Below are 18,676 nucleotides of genomic sequence, written 5' to 3'. Positions count from 1 at the left end.
GCTGCTTCATCGGTAACCACCGTGAACAACGGCTTCCATCGGCGTGCAGCGATACCGTTTCTTTTTGTTTGTTCCGTCGTCCTCCGTCGTTAAATCCGGGGCTTCCCCAAACGCGGGCCAGGAGCCGTCTATCTGCACTTCGCCCGATGAGATGGTCGCTGTGGTCAGCAATTGTAATGACTTGCAATTATTCTTACAATGCTTTTAAGATGCAAGCGCTCGCGAGCTGCCGGCGACAACGCCGATGATACAATGACGTGGTGAAGTTGCGTTTTCTGCCCGCCGCCGGAGATAGCGCGCCGCCCGCCGCGCAAAAAAAAAAAAAAAAAATCGTCACATCTGTTTAGCCAGCCAGTTGCCTTTGCTGGCAGACGATGCTTCAGCCGCACCGCCTGTGGTACGCTCGGATGGCCCTCGTTCCCGTGTTTGAATTTCGGGCCGTATTACTTAGTTGATCGCATGGATACGCCGTGTAAATTGTTGGGCATACCTTCCTCGACGGTTGTGAGAGGTGTGCGGATTTGTGTGGCAGTGGCAGAGACGTGGTTCAGGCCGTTTTCTGTGGACTAAACGACGAATGATATCCGTCGGTGGGGCTGCGCTGTTTCCGCCGGTATTCTCTGCCCTCTTAAGTTCTGAACTGCGCTGAAAAGAACGTTCCTGCCGTTTGGAGCCTTTAAAACGTGAAAACTGGTTAGGCGTACCATTTTCAAGCCAGATGTTGGTGCGAAAGTTGGGCACAACAAACATTTTCCACTTTGGGCGCTGCAGTGCGAGGAAGGTTTGTTTTTGTGTCTGTGACAGTGGTGATGGAGGAGACTGCCAGTGAGGAGCAACTCAGAAGATGTGTTCCGGGACTTGTGTGTTGACTAATGATGATGGTGATACGAGAAGTTGCCTGCGGAAGTTGTGCCGCCGGCTGGCTCGAAGGACGGATCAACATAGAACCAAGATTGCTGGTGAGCTTACTATTTAAACCGTAATTTTCCCCTGAATGAAAACTATGTGTAATCCGCTCATGGGAAATTATTAATAGCCTCAATAGCTGCGGCAAATGGGTTAGGAAATAGCAAGATTTTTCTGGCTTCACTTGTGCAGCTTGTCGCGCTTCGTGTTCCGTGACTGCGTTTGTGAATTACCTTGACTTGTATGAGCAAACGTTAAGGGAAGACAGCGGATGGGGTGCGGCAACAAACGCGTGTTAACGACATATTAGTAGAAATTAAGACGAAATGGGCGTCGGCAAGGCATGTAATGCGAAGGCAAGATAACCGTTGGTCATTAAGGGTAACAGAGTGCATCTCTAGAGGAGGCAACCGTGGCAGGGGGCGGCAGAAAGTTAGTTGGGCAGATGAGATCAAGAAGTTTGCGGGGATAAATTGGTCTCAGTTAGCACAGGACCCGGATAATTGGAGATCTATGGGAGAGGCCTCTGGCCTGCAGTTGTCGTAGACCGGCTGATAATGATGATATAAACAAATAGCAGTGTCGACCCCTCGTAAGTTTTTGTAACGGATCCCTCTGTATTTTCTTGCAATTCGAAAAACCCGTTAATACGGTTGAGAATGACTCTCGCAAACTCTCGCGGAAACTTCTACATATACAGATGATATTGAACATATATACCTCGTGAACTGCTAGTGATAACGCTGGTGACACCGGGACAGGATGTACAGACACCCGGTCGTTTTGCATGCCTTCGTTTAAAGGCATGCTGCGCGGGAAGGGAGCGGCATCGTGGTTTGTTGTGGACACGGCGGGTAACCTCACGTCTTGTCTAGCGAGTCATTGGCTGGGGACACGGAGCTGAGGGCGGGAGCGTGTTGATAGAGTACCGGGGCTTGGGCGAGCCGACGCGACACAGGCACCGTCATGAGTTAGCTTTGGGAGCCGTGACGGGGCGATGCTCAGCCCCCGCTGACAGACTACATGACCACTGAGGGCGATTTTCAGCCCTCAGCTGACAGACTACAATTTACGATGAGTCAACTGGGTCAGTACTTCCCTGTTTGTTTGCACGCGCACACATTCACGTACAAACTCATGCACACGAGCACGCCCACACGCACATGCACACACGCACACACATACGCGCGCGCACACACACACGCACACGCACGCACACACACACATATGCCGAATATATCATTCCTTTTTGTTGCACCAAGAATTGTCTGTTCGTTCACGTGACCCCCTTTTTTCGCGGTGATGAAGTCAGAGAGAGGGAGAGGGAGAGGGAGGGAGAGAGAGATAGTGGGCTGTTATTTCCAAGATTCCATACAGGCGGCCCGCCGCCGGCACTCGTCGTCTCATCATACTAATTGCGTTAAACATGTGTCTCGTGATCGATGTTTTCGACGAGCACTGCCCTTCCCTCTCACGGCTTCTAGCAAAGAAGCCAACGAAGAAGTGACCCTAGCATTCCGCAAAGCGAGGAAAATAACAGCGGTTTTCTGCCCCGTCTCTGCAACGTTCTCGTCAAGACGACAGGAGATGATGCGTCGTTTTGTGCATTGGAGCTTTTAAATTGACGGGTGGAAAGAGTGGCGGCGCCCGCCCGCCGCAGGCCGTCCCGAAGAACCGTTCACACGAACCAGCGCTCAGCACAACAGGCCGGAGTTAACCTGTCCGGCGTGGACGGCTTGTTGTCTTTGAGATTACAGGTCTTCTGCCGCCTTCTTATTGCGTGCGTGCCTAAGGCACAATAAGTGTGTGCTGCCCGAGAACCCGCTATACCGCTATGTGCACGGCCGGCACGCGGAGCGAGGTATGCATTGGGGGCCTATTCTTGCCGTCTTGTATAGGTAGGAGTTTCCTGGAATATCCTAAAGACTCGTTACACTTGGTGTGCTCGGAAAGAGGGCAGAGTTGTCGTAGATATGCGTGCAGTTTTTGTTCGCGGCAAAAAGACGTTGATGTAGACGAAATGAACTGAAAACAGCTTGAATGCAGGTGGGGTTGCTTCGATGGGCAGAGCCGTCGATTTTCGGCACTGTGAACCGCGGGGAACTCTCCTTAGCTTCACTTGAGACTAACTGTTCTCTTGTTACTGCGAAGACGGAGAAGAAACGCTTCATTTATCCTATCTTCGGGATGAGTATTTGAAAATTTCATGATTTCACGAGCATTTTTTTTATTCCAGACCACAAACAAATTTATAATTTATTCATTTACCGAATTAATAAAAAAAACTGGCTATCTCCACTAAAGTGAAACCTGAGGAGGGGCGAAGCATGCAGTGTAGAAACGTATTCTTGGCGCCTTGGCGTTTTTGTATACCGCTTTGCTGTAAAAGTCTCGTGTCTGAAGCACGAAGCGTGCTAACGCGAGACGTTGGAAAACGAGCGTCCCGGTGTGTTATTTTAGTACGCGTTTTTGCCCGCGGAGATGAAACGTTCTAGCTCGAGGCGTTGGAAAACGAATGTCACGGTGTGTTCTTTTAGTACGCGTTAGTTTCTAGCGCGGGGCGTTGTAAAACGAGTGTTCCGGTGTTTTAGTACCGTGACTACATGAAACGACGACGACGACAGGAGATGCCGACAGCCCGAGCACCTCACGGGCTTCGCCCCTAAAATTTCTATAGCGCAATGTATTCAGGGGCTATCTTTACCCTGCAGCATCTGGAGTTATGTGTCTATCGTTTTCATTTTAAGAGCACGCAGTAAGCACTGTTTCACGCATGCCTGCATAGATGGGGTTACCGTAAATGAATGAAGGTGACACGCACTGGTAAAGTGGCTATGATAAATGGGTTAATTCGGACTATCTCGAGTGGTTTAGAGTTTAGTTCTTCTTACTTATATTTTACAATTCACTTGCAGCCGGTTATGTAGGAGATTAAGCAGCTCGAAAAACAGGCCAACGAAATTTACCTGGAAAAATGATACGAGAGCCAACAGCAGTCTAGCGTGACCACCAACAGAATTATGCTCGTCTCCCACCTTTGAGATTTCTAGATGAAATACCCGCAGTTGAAGTAGTGACTGTTATAGACTCTACTTGAACAACTTACGTTCAAACACAATAAAAAGAGTGCGCTGGCTTTGCCGGGCACACCGCGAAAAAGCGATCCATCAAGCGCAACGCTCTGACAACGAGCCACGAGCGGTCTTGCCCCCAAACATTTCGCTCTACATTGCGGCGGGAGCACTCCTTCAGAAACACGAGAACAACGAGAATGCAAAGAACGGGAAAGCAATAAAAACGCCGAGAGATCCAATCGCCCCTTGCGGATACGGGCCAAACTCATCTAGAGAACCACCACCATCATCATCATCGTAGTCGTCGAGAGAGCCCTTATGCGAGGCCCGAATAAAACTAATCCGGCCCACGTTGCGAAGAGGAAGAATAGTCTGCCACCTCAGCGTAGTTGATGACAGCCGAGCGCGGGAATTAAGATTTGCCGATAAAGCGGTCTCGACATCTCGCGAAGCGGCTTTTCTCAAAGCCGAATGCTGGTCGGCCACCACCCGTGCTTCCCGAGGCATTCTTGCCAGGCAATCCTTCTTCGAGCCGCAGGGACAGCAGTCCCCTTTTGTCCTTTTTTCTTTTCTTGCGTGTGTACGGCCGCCTCCGCGCACGCACAGCTTGTAATGCGGCCCAACCGTTCGCAGATCGGCCTCCGTCCTGTCCGTATCACTGTGCGTGCGATAGAGTTTCTCCATACGCTGTCGTTGCACAACCGCAATCGCTGCAGACGACTGCGCGCACCACCGGCGCCGATGTTCACGGTGAGTGTTGGTCCAGGTGAAGCCCTTCATCATGCGGGTCGCGTTGCGTTCCATTTTTTATTCCCGTTTACCGCCCTCGCCGCGCTGCCCTTCCGAACTCCTTCCGTGGTGATTTATTTCTTTCACGTAGTAGGCGACCGCACGGGTCCCCCCCTGCCGCGAGTGATCTGGGATTTTTGTTCGTCTATTCCTTGGATCGTTTCTCCACGCCGACACATGTGCGCGGAGAAGTTTCACAATCCGCTCACTGGAGCGCGAACTCGCGTGACTGAATGCAGCGATTCAAATCTCGGAATCGGTTGGCGCCATGCGCTGGTATGTGCATGCAGCGATCAGTGGACCATGTAGTGCTTACGTCTCCCAACGAAACTTGCGTCGCGTGGCGTGCGAGGAGAAAAAGAGCGAAAAAACAAACTATAACGCGAAAGTGAAACACTCGACGAAACCACGATTCTGTTTTATTTATTCCGTACAGAATCGAAGTTTTCTTTTTGACACGATATTGCAGCCCAACTTATTAATGAATTCGTGTTTCCACTTGTTCTGTTTCCGGCATGGGAATCAATTGAGTTTAATCCACTCATATTCTACGCCACTTCTTTAGTAGAAATTCAAGTTTTACGTGGGCTTGGTTTGATTCTTCTTCATAGACGCGCATTTTTGCGCAGAGATATGGAGTTGTAATCCACGTTTCATATGCATAAGCGTAAATGGGGAGGTAAGTGCAAGTGTAGGTGTAAGTGTGGGTGTAAATGTAATTTTAAGCGTAAGCATTAAAATAACGTGTAAAATAAACTTCAAACTATGCCTAAGTTTAAAAATGATCATGCCACGAGGGTGTCAGTTAATGCTTTTTTTTTTCGTAAAGGAACGTCATTTTGAGGCGCTCTTATCACAGCTTGCTGTCGTGGTCAAGCATAGTAATTAAAACAGTCGATGCAGGCAATCGTTGTTTGATTCAGATCTTTCTTTTAATCGGATATCGTCTACCCACTCTGTGCAAGGATGGCGTGGAAGTTGCGGGATTTGTAGTGTGCAATGATCTATCTTCTACTTTGCAAAACACGTTACATGATTAAAATCGGAACATCATTTCATCTTTACGATATAGCAGTGTATGCAGGCCGCTGACTCAATGTAGCAGAACCAACATGTATAACGCTTTTTTTACAAGAGGTCTTTGTGCTCGGTTTTGTGTCTTTTTCTTCGCCAAATAATATTTTTATTCAGAAGCGAAAACATGATAACGTAAATTGTGTTTCGAAATTTTGGTTTAAACGAACAAGAGCCTTTAGAACTATGCCGGAATTGATTATGTCAATCTGTTTTTAACTGCAATTAAACAGTTCGAGAAGACATGATCATCGACCCATAAGCATAGAATACCCATAGACAAAACTTAAAAACATTTTTTTTGCAGTTAAAATTTTGTCAGCCCATCCATACAGCATCAACATTCACAGCACTCACGCCATCAGTTTCCCGGATTCAACCATAAAAGGAGCGAGAGGACATGAAAACCGAGGTTGTTATAAAATTTTGTTACATAATTTTGGTGACCTGTCACGGTAACACAAACAACAGCGACAGTCCTTTTTACTATTCTAACAACGCGACGCCTATCGATGGCTCTGTGGGGCACAACTTAATTATCAGGCAGTCACGCATAGAATCTGGTCCTTGGAGAATAGTTATAGTGATGCGTCATCAGCTGTGCAAGTTGTATCATTTCTGGGGAATCCCTCTTGACTTTATCATTTATTATTCTGCTGCTCTGCTTTCTACGTCGCAATGCCAGGCGAAAAAATCCCATCAATGCTCCCGCCCGAGTCGTCATTTTCTCTTTTTTTTACGCACCCAGGCACCGTGCGGCTACGTGAAAGCACCTCGCCTTCAGGCAGCCGTTACGCATAATCTGGTTTTACTAGACTGCGCGCCTTTCACAGCCCTTAGCCACTGTACATTTGCGTTAATGAGCTGCATATCTCCGTTTCATCTACCGCAGCTCGGCTCTGCACTGCAGCGTTAATTTGAAGGGGTAGTGAGACTAAAGGGTGCTCACGCCCGTACCCGGGTAGGGGCCGCGTCAGTAGCGAGCGAAAGCGGCGGATTACAAAGCGAATGCCGGCCGTAGCGTTGTGAATTATACATGCTCTGCGATAACGGTGGTCATATACGAGTCGTTTAGGCGCTATCGTCATCACTATCCGTGTCGTCACCTCGCAGCATTCTTCCTTTCTTTCTTTCTTTCTTTTTTTTTTTTTTTTTTCAATGGGCAATCATTTTCAGCTGCACTTTCCGAACAAGGAGAATGAGCGGCGTTGCACACGTAATACGTAATCTGAGCCGAGGAACACTTTCCTCGACTCTTTTTATATCCTAAAGGCTTTCAGAACGTAGTCAACAAAACACACCCATTACTTAGAACAAGGGATCCCGAAGTGCATCATCCAAAAATTACTGCTCTATGCAAATCTGAAAATTTAGAAGCTTGGTCAAAATAATTTTCTCTTTTTCTCGGTCTTTGCGTTCTTTGGGTGCCCGAATTACGTCATTACAGCGGCGTAGAGGTGCTTGGCCGGCTTTCTTTGAGTTGTAGCAATAAAAGCATGCGATAGCCACTTAAAGTAGAACGCCACAAAAGCAAAACCGAAACAGTGGGTGCATCTGCTGTGACTCGCAAATCACAGCATTCGCAGGGCTTTCAGGCGCGAAGGAGAGAGAAAAGAATTACCCCATCTTCCCGTAGGGGAACCCTGAGTAGTATGCGAAGCAGCCATGGGGTCGACTGAAGTTCCCATTAGTTTTCAGTTCGTCGTTTCCGTTGACGTTCAGCTTCCCGTGCCTTCGTTGTATCAGTAGCTTCTTGACGTAGTTTGAATGAGTGAAGGACATAAGGCGCGTTCGTAGCACATGCTCCCGTCTCGGTTTGTAGCGCAGTCGGAAGAGCGCCACGTGCCGCCCGTTGCGGCCAGAGAGTCGTGGGATCGAAACCGGGCGCCGCCTAACTATTTATTTTTATAGTGGACTGCGCTGACGTCAGCCCGAACACTGACGGGGCTGAAGAGACGCTCATGCGCAGTAGAGTGCGGACGGCGGACAACGACAACGAGAGAGGGAGGGAGGGACACAGCCCCGAGGATGAGATGCTTTACATCAAAAAGCATTCATCGCCAGTGATGCAGGTCAATGTAAAGGCAGATTCGAGGGGTAAGCATTTTGTCGATCGGTCTTTCTCATTGTAACAGGGACCCTGCAATACCGCCAGTAAGCGCCTTTCCTCTGCCTTGAAGCCCCGCGAAAGCTATAGTCATCGCCAGTGCAGAGCAGCACTGCGTGATTGGCTCGTCGCATGCTACGCATTCCAGTTTCTGCTTTCCCTTTGCTACGATTTTTTTAAGCTAGCTATCGATTGCGTTTATGGCTGCAACTGCAAACAAGCCGGCCAGTAGCCCGCGACATTGCCCCAATGACGGAACTAGAGCACGGAAACAGCGCCAGCATCCGGAGAGAAAAATTTTGAGCAAAAGTTTCAATTTGCCTTGTGGGCGTAGAGCAGCAATTTTTTTGCTAATTCACTTTTAACAGCAGAGCTGTTTAGGCTTGAGCTTGGTCCATTGGCGTAAGCAAAAAAAAAATACAGAAACGAAACTATGGCGCGAAGCACCCGGCACGACCTTTACGCAGGTGCGTAGGCGGAGCCAAGCATCGTCGAGCGATGACGTCATCGCGCTCGCCGGCACCGCTCGACCTTCGGGAACACTCTGCCCAGCGTTCATGGAATGATCTCTCGCGTACTCTTCTCCTCGCCGGTTCACGTGCGTTCGCGCCTCAAGTGGGAAGCACAAAAAAGCTTGATCTACAGTCGCCCAGTTCGTCAGGAAGGTTGCCGCCGGTTCTAGCCCGTGCTAACGTGGCTCACTTTAAGGGAGAGATGTCAACGCCTGCGGGCAAGACGTTCCGGGCCTGCGAGCCATACAGAACTTTGAGCGGCAAGTTCGGTGAGAGAGAGAGAGAGAAACACATTTATTGAGTCCTGTGGTTTAGTGGTACGTGGTAGCCGCCCGCTGGTTTAAGCCTGGCGGTGGTGATGGCAGCCTTTGAGACCAGGAGTTCTTGCACGTCCAGGCCCGAGTGGTCCAGCGTATCTTCCACACCACCCGACTATTTACATACGGGAAGGGATCTTCGAAATCCATGTGACGTGCAGCAGCCGGGTCTCCAACGAAGGGAGAGATGGGGCGACACAAGAAGAGCGTCACTCCCACAGAGCCGCTACTCGAGAACGGATGCGACGACTTCGCTCCAGTCCAGAAACAAATGACTGGTACTAAAAGTAAAACAACATATCGGACATACTTTAGTGACCGAGTATAAATTGCTGTTTAGGGGGCTAACGAAGACAACACGTAGAAAACTTGGCCGAATCTCCCATCATAATTTAGCAGAACCAAGAAAAAATGAAGGAACCTCACACTAACACGTAAGACTTGAAGGTAGTGAAGCTGTACGCAGCCTTCACGACCGTCACGATGGTTTAAGTCCACGATTGCAGCCGATTTGGTTCTTTTTTGCTGCTGCAATGACCTTTACTCCATCTTTGTTGCTTTATGTGAAGACCCGCCGCGGTGGCTCAGAGGATATATGCTGAGCACGAGGACGCGGGTTCGATTCCCGGCAGGGGCGGCCGCTTTTCTGATGGAGGCGAAAAGCAAAAACGCCCGCGTGTACGAAATTTCGGCGCAGGTTAAAGAACCCCAGATGGTCAAAATTAATCCGGAGCCCACCACTACGGCGCGCCTCATCGCCTGCGTTGCGTCGGCGCGTTAAACCCTGCAATCACTCACTCACTCACTCACTCACTCACTCACTCACTCACTCACTCACTCACTCACTCACTCACTCACTCACTCACTCACTCACTCACTCACTCAATCAATCAATCAATCAATCAATCAATCAATCAATCAATCAATCAATCAATCAATCAATCAATTAATCAATCAATCAATCAATCAATCCTGTTTCCTCCCCCTACAGTCGCAGCCGAGTGAGTAAGCCGTTTGACTCTATAGTAAGAAGACTGGGTATTACTCTAACTTCGTTGATCTACCAGGTACAGGCTCGAATCCTGGCGGTGCCGGCGATTTCTTTTCTGTATACTGTTATACTGGGTTTTGTAAAACACTTGAATCAACGAATTACTCGACTGCTTCGCTGTTAATAAGCTAGGTGTGGCCGCCAGCTCTACTGTTTCGCCAGCCTTGCAACACTAGCACAAACTCCGCCAATGTTTTTCCACCTCCTATGCAAAGTACTGGATGCGCTTGGTGACTACGTTCTCAATAACAAGTGCGGCCGGGTATTTAAAAGCAACCTATAAAAAGTGTTGTATGGTCCCTTTAACTGAACTTCCCAGTGCAGTCAGTGGTTGTTAGCCAGCAAATGTGGGGGCCAGAGAGGTTTTACTTTTTGGGGTGTACGGCGGGTATACAGTTCTGTTGTATAGTATTTCTTTTATTGCCGGCGTTGCCCTAGAACGTAGGGCTGTTGCGTAGGGCTCGTGTTCCCCCGTGGACGCAGGAAGCCTAATCTTAGCTTCGATCAGCGTTCGTCCTCGTTTTGGTGAGTTCTTATCCGTGTCGTCGATGCAGTCGCCAAGTGGCTGTGTGCGGGCGCATGTCAGGGTATACTGCCAGGCAGCTCGAGAGCCCGGCCTCTTTCTGCATTTCCTGCCTGCCTTCCGCGGCTTTCCTTAATCCATGTTTATGCCGTCTCGTGGCCAGCGCTCCTGGTGGCATACCTGTACCGCCTGGAACAGTCGTCCGACTTGTCCGATCCTCGAAAGGCCCTTGCTTGCTTGGACAGGAGCGTCGCTTTGTATACGGACAACATTTTTTGCTTTTTCTTTTATATGCCTATCGCTAAATGAAAGATATGTGCCATTTGGTTTTATTTTCTCATCTGTCCTGGATTGCTTTGGTTCCTTTGCTGCCCTCTAAATGTGCGGCGCTGTCAGGAACGAATTTTGCTTCTTCCTAATATTTTAACCGGCTTGCTCTTTTTGAGATGCCATTGTTTGAAAATTTTAAACACATTTTTAAATGGCATTGTTTAATGTATACACAAGGTGCATATCCAGACCGACAAATTGGAGAAGGAGGAATAAACGTGTCTCTAACGCAGTCACTCCCGGCGAAGAGTCCTCACTCCAGGACCCCTCGAGACCGTCCGGCTTCTTGGGCTCCCTGCACCAGCCAAAGCTGGCCGTCAGGGTCCGCGCTGTACAGTGCTCTCTCCCAGTGCTCAAGGGAGACAAAGGGCAGGGGGATAGGTGGGAACCGACACATATTGTTCTTTTACAAGCGCCCTAATAATGCATCAAGCTTTAAAACACCGCACTTCCCATTTCGTCCTTCCCGCTATGCCTAAAACAGCGAAGGCTTACGTTTCTTTTTTTCGAGGCCCGGCCCGGCCCGCCTCTAAAGAACTACCCCTGCAAACGGCCAGAGAGCCTCAAAGCCGTCTCAACGCCGACCTTGGATGACATTTCTGGAATTTCGCGGTGGCAAGCTTTAAGTGCTTGAAAGCACGACAGGCACTCGTTCACTGCGTTCGTGCGCCGCTGTGGGTCTCTACGCCGGCTTGTTCTTGCGTGAGAGATGGCGGTTTGCACGAACACTAAATATTGCCCGGGGATCACCTCCGAGTTGGCAATAGGCCTTTGTGTGTACGATCTTCCTGTTCAACACTCGCCGATTTATATTATTTCTCAAGATTCAGTAGGTTCATGGTTTATACTCCATACCGTGGTATCTCTCGATATCGGCTACTCGTATATACGAAGGACCATGATCTATTATTCATGTTCTCTATTATTAGGCACCTTATAAAGGCCTCTCTTCACCAACAAGGGGTCAGGTGACACAAGGTGAAAATTTTCCCGATGGGGGCACCCCTTGCCGTGGTGGGGCGGAATTGGTTTGTGGCTATTCGCTTGCTCTGAGTTCAAGCAGGTTCATTTTTACAGTTATGCATCGAGGCGCGAGGGCGGTCGCGGGTGGTCCAGTCACATTCCTACCACCCGGGAACTGATTTTGTGCCAATCTCCGGTGGATTTGCTAGTTTAACATTTCAACCGAAATAATTTTTTTTCTGTTGACTCGATGGCTATGGAAGGGAAAATTTGCTGGTAAGAAGGACTTCAAGAACACTCCAACAAGGTGCGCTTTAGGCGGGATATTGTATTTGCACCCAAGCTATCATCGCTTCGTTTACCATGTCTGCACCCGATATTTTTTATCGGTTTACAGTCGCCCCTCCTAGAAGTTGTTCTCAATTTGGACATCCTTTTTGGTTACCTTATGCTTTGCAATGTAATCGCACCACATTCAACTTCGCAATCGATTATTTCTACCCGATACCCGCGGGCTCTGCTGATATATATATTATGTTACCCATGCCCCGATGATTTAGGTACCCAGTCGCGAGTTAAATTCCCTGTATACGATGGTAGAAGAACAAGAAATCACAGAGCAGAGTCAAATTTGTTTCTTTTACAAGTATCTCCCCTAACACGAGTGACCACTTAAAGGGAAAAACAAGGGAAAAGCAGACAAAAATGGAGAAACAGGACTCGGACTCCAACTTCACGGCCCGACAAGGCCCTACTCCGAGCTTGTTGAGCGTAACGACGTCTACGTGTCTATATCCCATGCGACCGTTTGTCCTGGAGACGCCGCCGTCCAGAGCATATCGGTCCGCGCCTGCGGTAATCCCACGGCTTGGAGATCCAGGAAGTACGCCGGCCTGGGATATATATACAGGTCGCACCGCCCGCTCCCAGCGGACTCTTCAGTTCTCATCCCCTACAGTTTTATCCGCCGCTACCTCGTCGACGACGCGGATAGAGAGGAAAGGGACCGCGGAACCATAGTGCAGGCATCTCGACGGAAGAGATTCGCCTCCGAAGGGGACCGACACCGAGCTCGTCCATCCACACCACAGACAACCACTTCTGCGCGCAGTTTTTTAACGGGGGAACCGAAACCGAGATTTGACCCACGTCGTATTAGAAGATCGATAACCCGGTTGCACATCTTTGGAGTGGTCGCGATTAAAAAGTTGCTAGTAAAAAAAAGGCCCAAGATTGGTCGTCGTATTGAAGAAGCAGCTCTCGGGATTTTTCGTCTGGGAGGTGTTGGTCGGTCCGGGTCTACTTTCTCCCGGTCGGTCAACGCGCGTTCCTGTCTTCGGACGTTCTCTGGCCGCGTCCTGCGGCTCCCGCGGCGTACGAATGGCTTCTTCCTGCCGAACTTCTGCTGGCGCTGTCACCGTCCTGGCTTCGGGGTCGCCTTCTCCCCGTGTCCTGCCAATTCGCGAAGAAGGAAAGGTTGTAGAGGGAACACACCGCTCGGTTATCGGCGCTGTGCGCTTCCCTCCCGCTGAGTGGCCCAGCGGCGTACCGTCGCGGCGTCGCGCGAGTCGAGGTCCGCGTGCGCGGAAGGCACACTGTGCGCCTCGACGGGTTTTATAGTATGCAAGGGACGGGTTTCCATCCCGTGTGAATCGGGCGCGAGCCTGAGAAACCCGCGTCGCACCGGGGGTCCGCGCCCCCCGCGGTTTGCTTCCGTCGCCAAACTTCTCTTCCTCTGGGAATGGTTCCTTTTTAAGGTTCACTCCTTTGATCGAGATTGCGGAAGGTGGATATCGTAAAGTGAAAGAATCGTTCTTAATTTGCTGATTGCCTTTGTTAATGACTGTTCGTATGTGAGAAGCAGTTTTCAGTACTTCCGGTCCATGACAAAAGCGTGAGAAGGAGTAAAAAAAAATCATTTTTACAAAGAGACGTCCGCGGGTATGGCCGCTTCCGCACCACGGTTGATTTGTATACAAGTTAGTTGCTGAGCGCTTATCACCGGAAAACGAACCTATCTGCATGTCGGTTTGGTAGGGTCAGCAAGAATTATTCGCAATATTTTTCTTGTTCTCATTAAATGCGTATTTTTAAGTCTAATGCACGAATGTTTTTAAGAGGGCTTGTGCAGCCAATACGTAAGTAACCTATAGGCGTCACCGCATGATTCAGAAATTTGAGACTCACGTTTACCAACATTTGTACAGCCGTGCTCACTCACATTAGCCTGACATTTTAGTTCGAATCTTTCGTCTTCGTTTTATATTACGCAACGAAAACAAGAAAAAAGTAAATTGGCCGCGTATCTGCTTCTTTCGTTGCAAATGTCGACGAAAGACGAGACTTTCGTCGACATTTGCCAAGTAAATGCTACCTTTTGCTTTCCCGCTCACCTCTCATGCTGTTCCTGTCCCGTCGCGCTCCTCCCAGGGTAAACACGCTGGAGGTTTGCTCAAGTCAATTTAAATTTACCGCGTCCCACTGCTTCAAGTCGGGTGCCTCGATGCCAGCGCTGCCGTACGGCGGAGACGCGCGTGAATCGAGGCGCCCTATACTTTAACGTTTATAGAACCACGTTGCCCTTCTCCACGTTCGTTCCAAGCGGAAGGTGAACCTATCTAGTAGAAGCGCTCGTAACTGTTGCCGTTTGATTTCTTAAGACGCCGCCAGGAGCTATAGTGGCGCAGGCAACAGCAGGTGACGAGGGATTTTTTTTTTTTTTTTGCAGTGGATGTGGTATTTCATCTACAATTTTTTTATAAAAGAATACTACAAATATCACTTATGTATTGATTTTCGACCTGACATTAGCATAATGTTTTGTTTTTGCTCAACAATGTTGACAAGTATGAACATTGCCACCGTACTTAGACGTTTACATTTGGCTGTGGGTATAGAAACCTCTTGTGCAACTTCTGGTTCGCTTTGGCGGGGTGCTGAACAGACAGAGAGGCATACAGACCAAAATTTTTGCGTTTAAGTAGCCCGAGAAAGGCTATTTTCTTTAAAACTACGGTTGACCTCGCAAGTTCAGAGGGGAATAAAAACACAGCGATTACGTTTTTGAGCCAATCGTGTATTTCTATATAGCGGCCAACGAACTCTCTCAGTTTTGGTGTCGTGAATGCAGAAAAAAACGTAATATTTTGAGAGCGCTTGATCAAATGCTGAATTAGCACGTTACACTACAGTCTCTTCTCACGGGCGCTTCTTGTGCGGGAAGCTTGCTTAATTTCTTTCTAACTTTCTCGTTCTTACTTCCCCTTTCCAACCAACGAGGTTTGGCCGCTCAAAACACGCGGCGTCCCGGAATATCTCTTTACGGGCCTCGTAAAATATGGAACTGGCAGTAGCGCACCAGGGAAAGCCAAAAAAGAAAAAAGAAAAACATCATACAACGCTCACTTCCCCCGTTCCGAGCTTATGTAGACTTCAGCCGGGCACGCACCCCTTAAGCCCATTGTCAATAGGCGGGGTTCCGCGCAACACTAAATCCTACTCTTTTTTTCTCTCTCTCTCACGAGGGAGGAGATGGTCGCTCGTTGAGACGGGCTAATTTGAAGCTTCTTCTGCGGGCCTTTTCTCCTTTTTTACGCCACGCTGTATGCCTTTAGGTGTTGACTTTGAGCGCGCACACATACTCAATGGCTTCTGCCCCGGCCGGCTGGCGCGGAAGGGTGTAAAACAAACGTGCCCTCTACTTGTCGTCTTTTCTCTTCCGCGCGTTCTGGCCCTTTTTACGTGGCCACGAGCGGGCCACTAATCCAGGGCTAATCCCTTATCTCCTCCCCCTTCCATCACCTTCGATCGTCCCTCCAGGTTCATCCTGCATGCCTCTATACGGCTCTTGTTCTTGCTCCGTCGTTTTAATCTGTGGGGCGCCTTTCGGCGGCGGCCACTTCTGGCAACGGCTTCGAGGCGCTCGCGGCTTCCTCCTTCCGCCAAACGCGTCGGAGCCAACGGGAGAAATCGGCGCTACTTCTTCTTCATCGCACCCTTAGGGCCACGTCCCGTCGATTTTCCTTTTAGCGGCGGTTTCGCAAGAGTGTCGCGCGATGCGCGTTCTCAAGCGTGCAGATAAGGGCCCTATGACGCAAGTGTTGTCGCGTCCACAAAAGCGGCCTGGTTGAGGCGGCCGGGCGATATAATTATGGCGAGCCCCTGCCCGGTTGAGGCGCCTAGAGACAAAGGTTAAAGCGAGAAGAACGACTTGCACCTTGACCCCTCCCGTTTTCGCTTTCCCTCGCTTGAGGTGCACCACCTAAATACGAAACAAGTCCTGTAGGCTCTTTTTGGTTTTTGTTTGCTTTTATTTTTCACGTCGGAGGAGCAGTTGGCGAATAACTGGAATTAAAAAAAAAAAGTGATAGATGAACCTGCTGGGCGCCTCAAGGCTTCCGGCAGTCCATGCCTGTGTGCTTGGCCTGACCGTACTTATCACGGACTGCAGCGTAAACTGAAAAGAAAAAAATGGGAAAAAGTATGCGCTAGATGTTTCCGATGTTAGTTCGTTAACGTATAGACGGGAATAAAAAATTCACAGTTAATTTTTTACTATTATCGCTAAGGAAATAGTTACAATATAGATTAAAAGGGCGTGACCCACTCATACAGAGAGAGAGCGCGAGAGAGAGAGGGAGATCTTTAATGTAGGCAGGATAGTTCAGCTGTCCTAGCGGCAGTGCTTACTACGCCAGATGGGGATGATTATTTATTTATGTAGAAAACCCTTGCAGGCTCCAGGTGTAGCATGAGGTAAGGGGGTCTATATAAAGATGAGGAACTTGGGGGCATATAGGCGACATACGGGAAATGGAAATATAAACAAGATTACGAGAACATCATCATACATTTCTTAAAAATATCATCATACAATGCAGTAAGGTGGGTGTGAAAGATTGGGAAGCCAATAAGTATACAGAGAAAGCAAAAGTAAAAAGAAAAGTGACCCTCAATGTAATGCAAGAAACAAAACTCTAAATAAAGTGAATAAAAAAGTTGATCTAATGGTGCGAAGGAAGCACAGAGCGCCTAACAAAAAGGCGAAGAAACGTACATGACGACGCCATGACAGACGCCTCCGGAGCTAGAGGGATCCATCTTCTCAATAGGGACAAACGTCTACTCATGAGGGACACTCTACCGAACCTGCCCGTTGTTACGCTTTTGCGAGTCTGTTATACCGATGCTTCACCAGTGTCTGAGTCGGAGAACTGGGTCGAAGACCTATACGACATGCAACTGTCCGACGCATAAGGCCACTCGTCGCACCTATTAGTTTTCACTGATAGAGCTACTATCCCCGGGAAGCGGCAAGAAGAAAACGGGGAGAATGGGATAGGGGAAGGTCAAATTTCTTGCGTCCTTGTAACATTGTGGCAAAGCCAACTTTCAAGCGAAAGCTAGCTTTCACTGAAAACCTAAGGCTAAGCCAGCATAATGAGCAGATGCTCTACACCTCATGCCTAGAGTTGATCGTTAATAAAAAAAGATGTTCCGCGAAGTGCCGCAATGAGTGAGTGAGTGAGTGAGTGAGTGAGTGAGAGTGAGTGAGTGAGTGAGTGAGTGAGTGAGTGAGTGAGTGAGTGAGTGAGTGAGTGAGTGAGTGAGTGAGTGAGTGAGTGAGTGAGTGAGTGAGTGAGTGAGTGAGTGAGTGAGTGAGTGAGTGACTGAGTGAGTGAGTGAGTGACGAGTTTTTGTGAATGAATGTATGGAACCAGTCTCGGGCGAAGCCACGAAACCAAAGTGGTGGTTTTCACACGAGCACCAATTTTCATAAGCACACGCGGCGTTTGAATCCACCTGCAGGGCTGAACCTTCTCCCTTGCGTTACATCTGTTAGGGGGCTCTAGCCCCGGTCCCGCATACCGGCGTGGCCACACGCACGCCCATGCAAGAACATAGGCGTGTAATGCAGGTTACGCAAGCGCGCAATACATCTGTGCGGCTCGTTTGCTCCTTCCACAGGCCGCTGCCGGTCACAGCAGCGGCGAGGGAGAATCGTACACCGCCATAAATTACGCAACGAGCGTCGTATCTGTCATGCTCCGCCCTCCCCCCTGATATTTCTTATCGTTCTGTGTCACTCCACTTCCATTCAGGAACGCCTCCGTTGTCTACTATCGAAACTCGCGTACGACTCTCCTGCAGCTGCAGCGGAATTCCTCCGGTGGAGACTTCCCGGAACTCACCTCGGTTCCGGTCCCCTCAGCGGGGCTTAATTCGGCACGTGCTAGCGCTAACTGCTAACGGGAACGTCCACCGGATGCGTATAGTAACTCAGTATTTGGTCGGGCACAAGACCTGCAGCTCTTTGCTTCCGTTTTGACATGCCTTTTATAAGGCTGTACCTGATCAGGCTGTACAAGAAGTATTCAGAACGTTGGATTGGGAACAGGTGGGAGTAAGGGTTAATGGAGAATACCTCAGTAACCTCAGATTTGCTGATGACGTTGCCTTGCTAAGTAACTCGGGGGACGAATTGCAAAGCATGCTTTTCGCACTGGGCGAACAGAGTAGAACCGTGGGCCTGAAAATTAATATGCAGAAAACTAAAGTAATGATCAATAACCTTGGGACAGCACAGCAGTTTGAGATAGGTGGCGAGGCAGTGGAAGTGGTAAGCGAATATATCTACTTAGGCCAAGTTGTGACCCCAGATCCCAACCATGAGGCAGAGATAATTAGAAGGATCAGAAGGGGGTGGGGTGCATATGGCAGACATTCTCAGATAATGAATAGCAGCCTACCATTGTCGCTGAAGAAGAAAGTGTATGACAGCTGCATCTTACCGGTACTCACCTACGGGGCAGAAACTTGGAGGCTCACTAAGAGGGTTCAACTTAAATTGAGAACGACTCAGCGGGCAATGGAGCGGAAAATGATAGGTGTAACATTAAGGGACAAGAAGAGAGCGGAGTGGGTCAGGGAGCAAACTGGTGTTAAAGACATATTAGTAGAGATTAAGAAGAAGAAATGGACGTGGGCAGGGCATGTAATGCGAAGGCAAGATAACCGCTGGTCATTAAGG

General features: G+C 49.1%; 1 long non-coding RNA gene across 3 annotated transcripts in view; it reads left to right on the top strand.

Moving 5' to 3' along the window:
* Nucleotides 1-371: 371 nt before the first annotated feature.
* The window catches only part of LOC144151588 (uncharacterized), a 255,230-nt gene continuing 236,925 nt past the window's right edge, over nt 372-18,676 (top strand). For all 3 annotated transcript variants that reach the window (XR_013318909.1, XR_013318910.1, XR_013318911.1), the window contains exon 1: nt 372-959. This is a non-coding gene — a long non-coding RNA (uncharacterized LOC144151588). The remainder of the gene's footprint in view (nt 960-18,676) is intronic.

The sequence above is a fragment of the Haemaphysalis longicornis genome, unplaced genomic scaffold (genome assembly GCF_048455015.1).
Source record: "Haemaphysalis longicornis isolate Haplotype H1 unplaced genomic scaffold, Haemaphysalis longicornis Haplotype H1 scaffold_9, whole genome shotgun sequence".
Classification (NCBI taxonomy): Eukaryota; Metazoa; Arthropoda; class Arachnida; order Ixodida; family Ixodidae; genus Haemaphysalis; species Haemaphysalis longicornis.
This window is presented reverse-complemented; position numbering and strand designations above follow the sequence as displayed.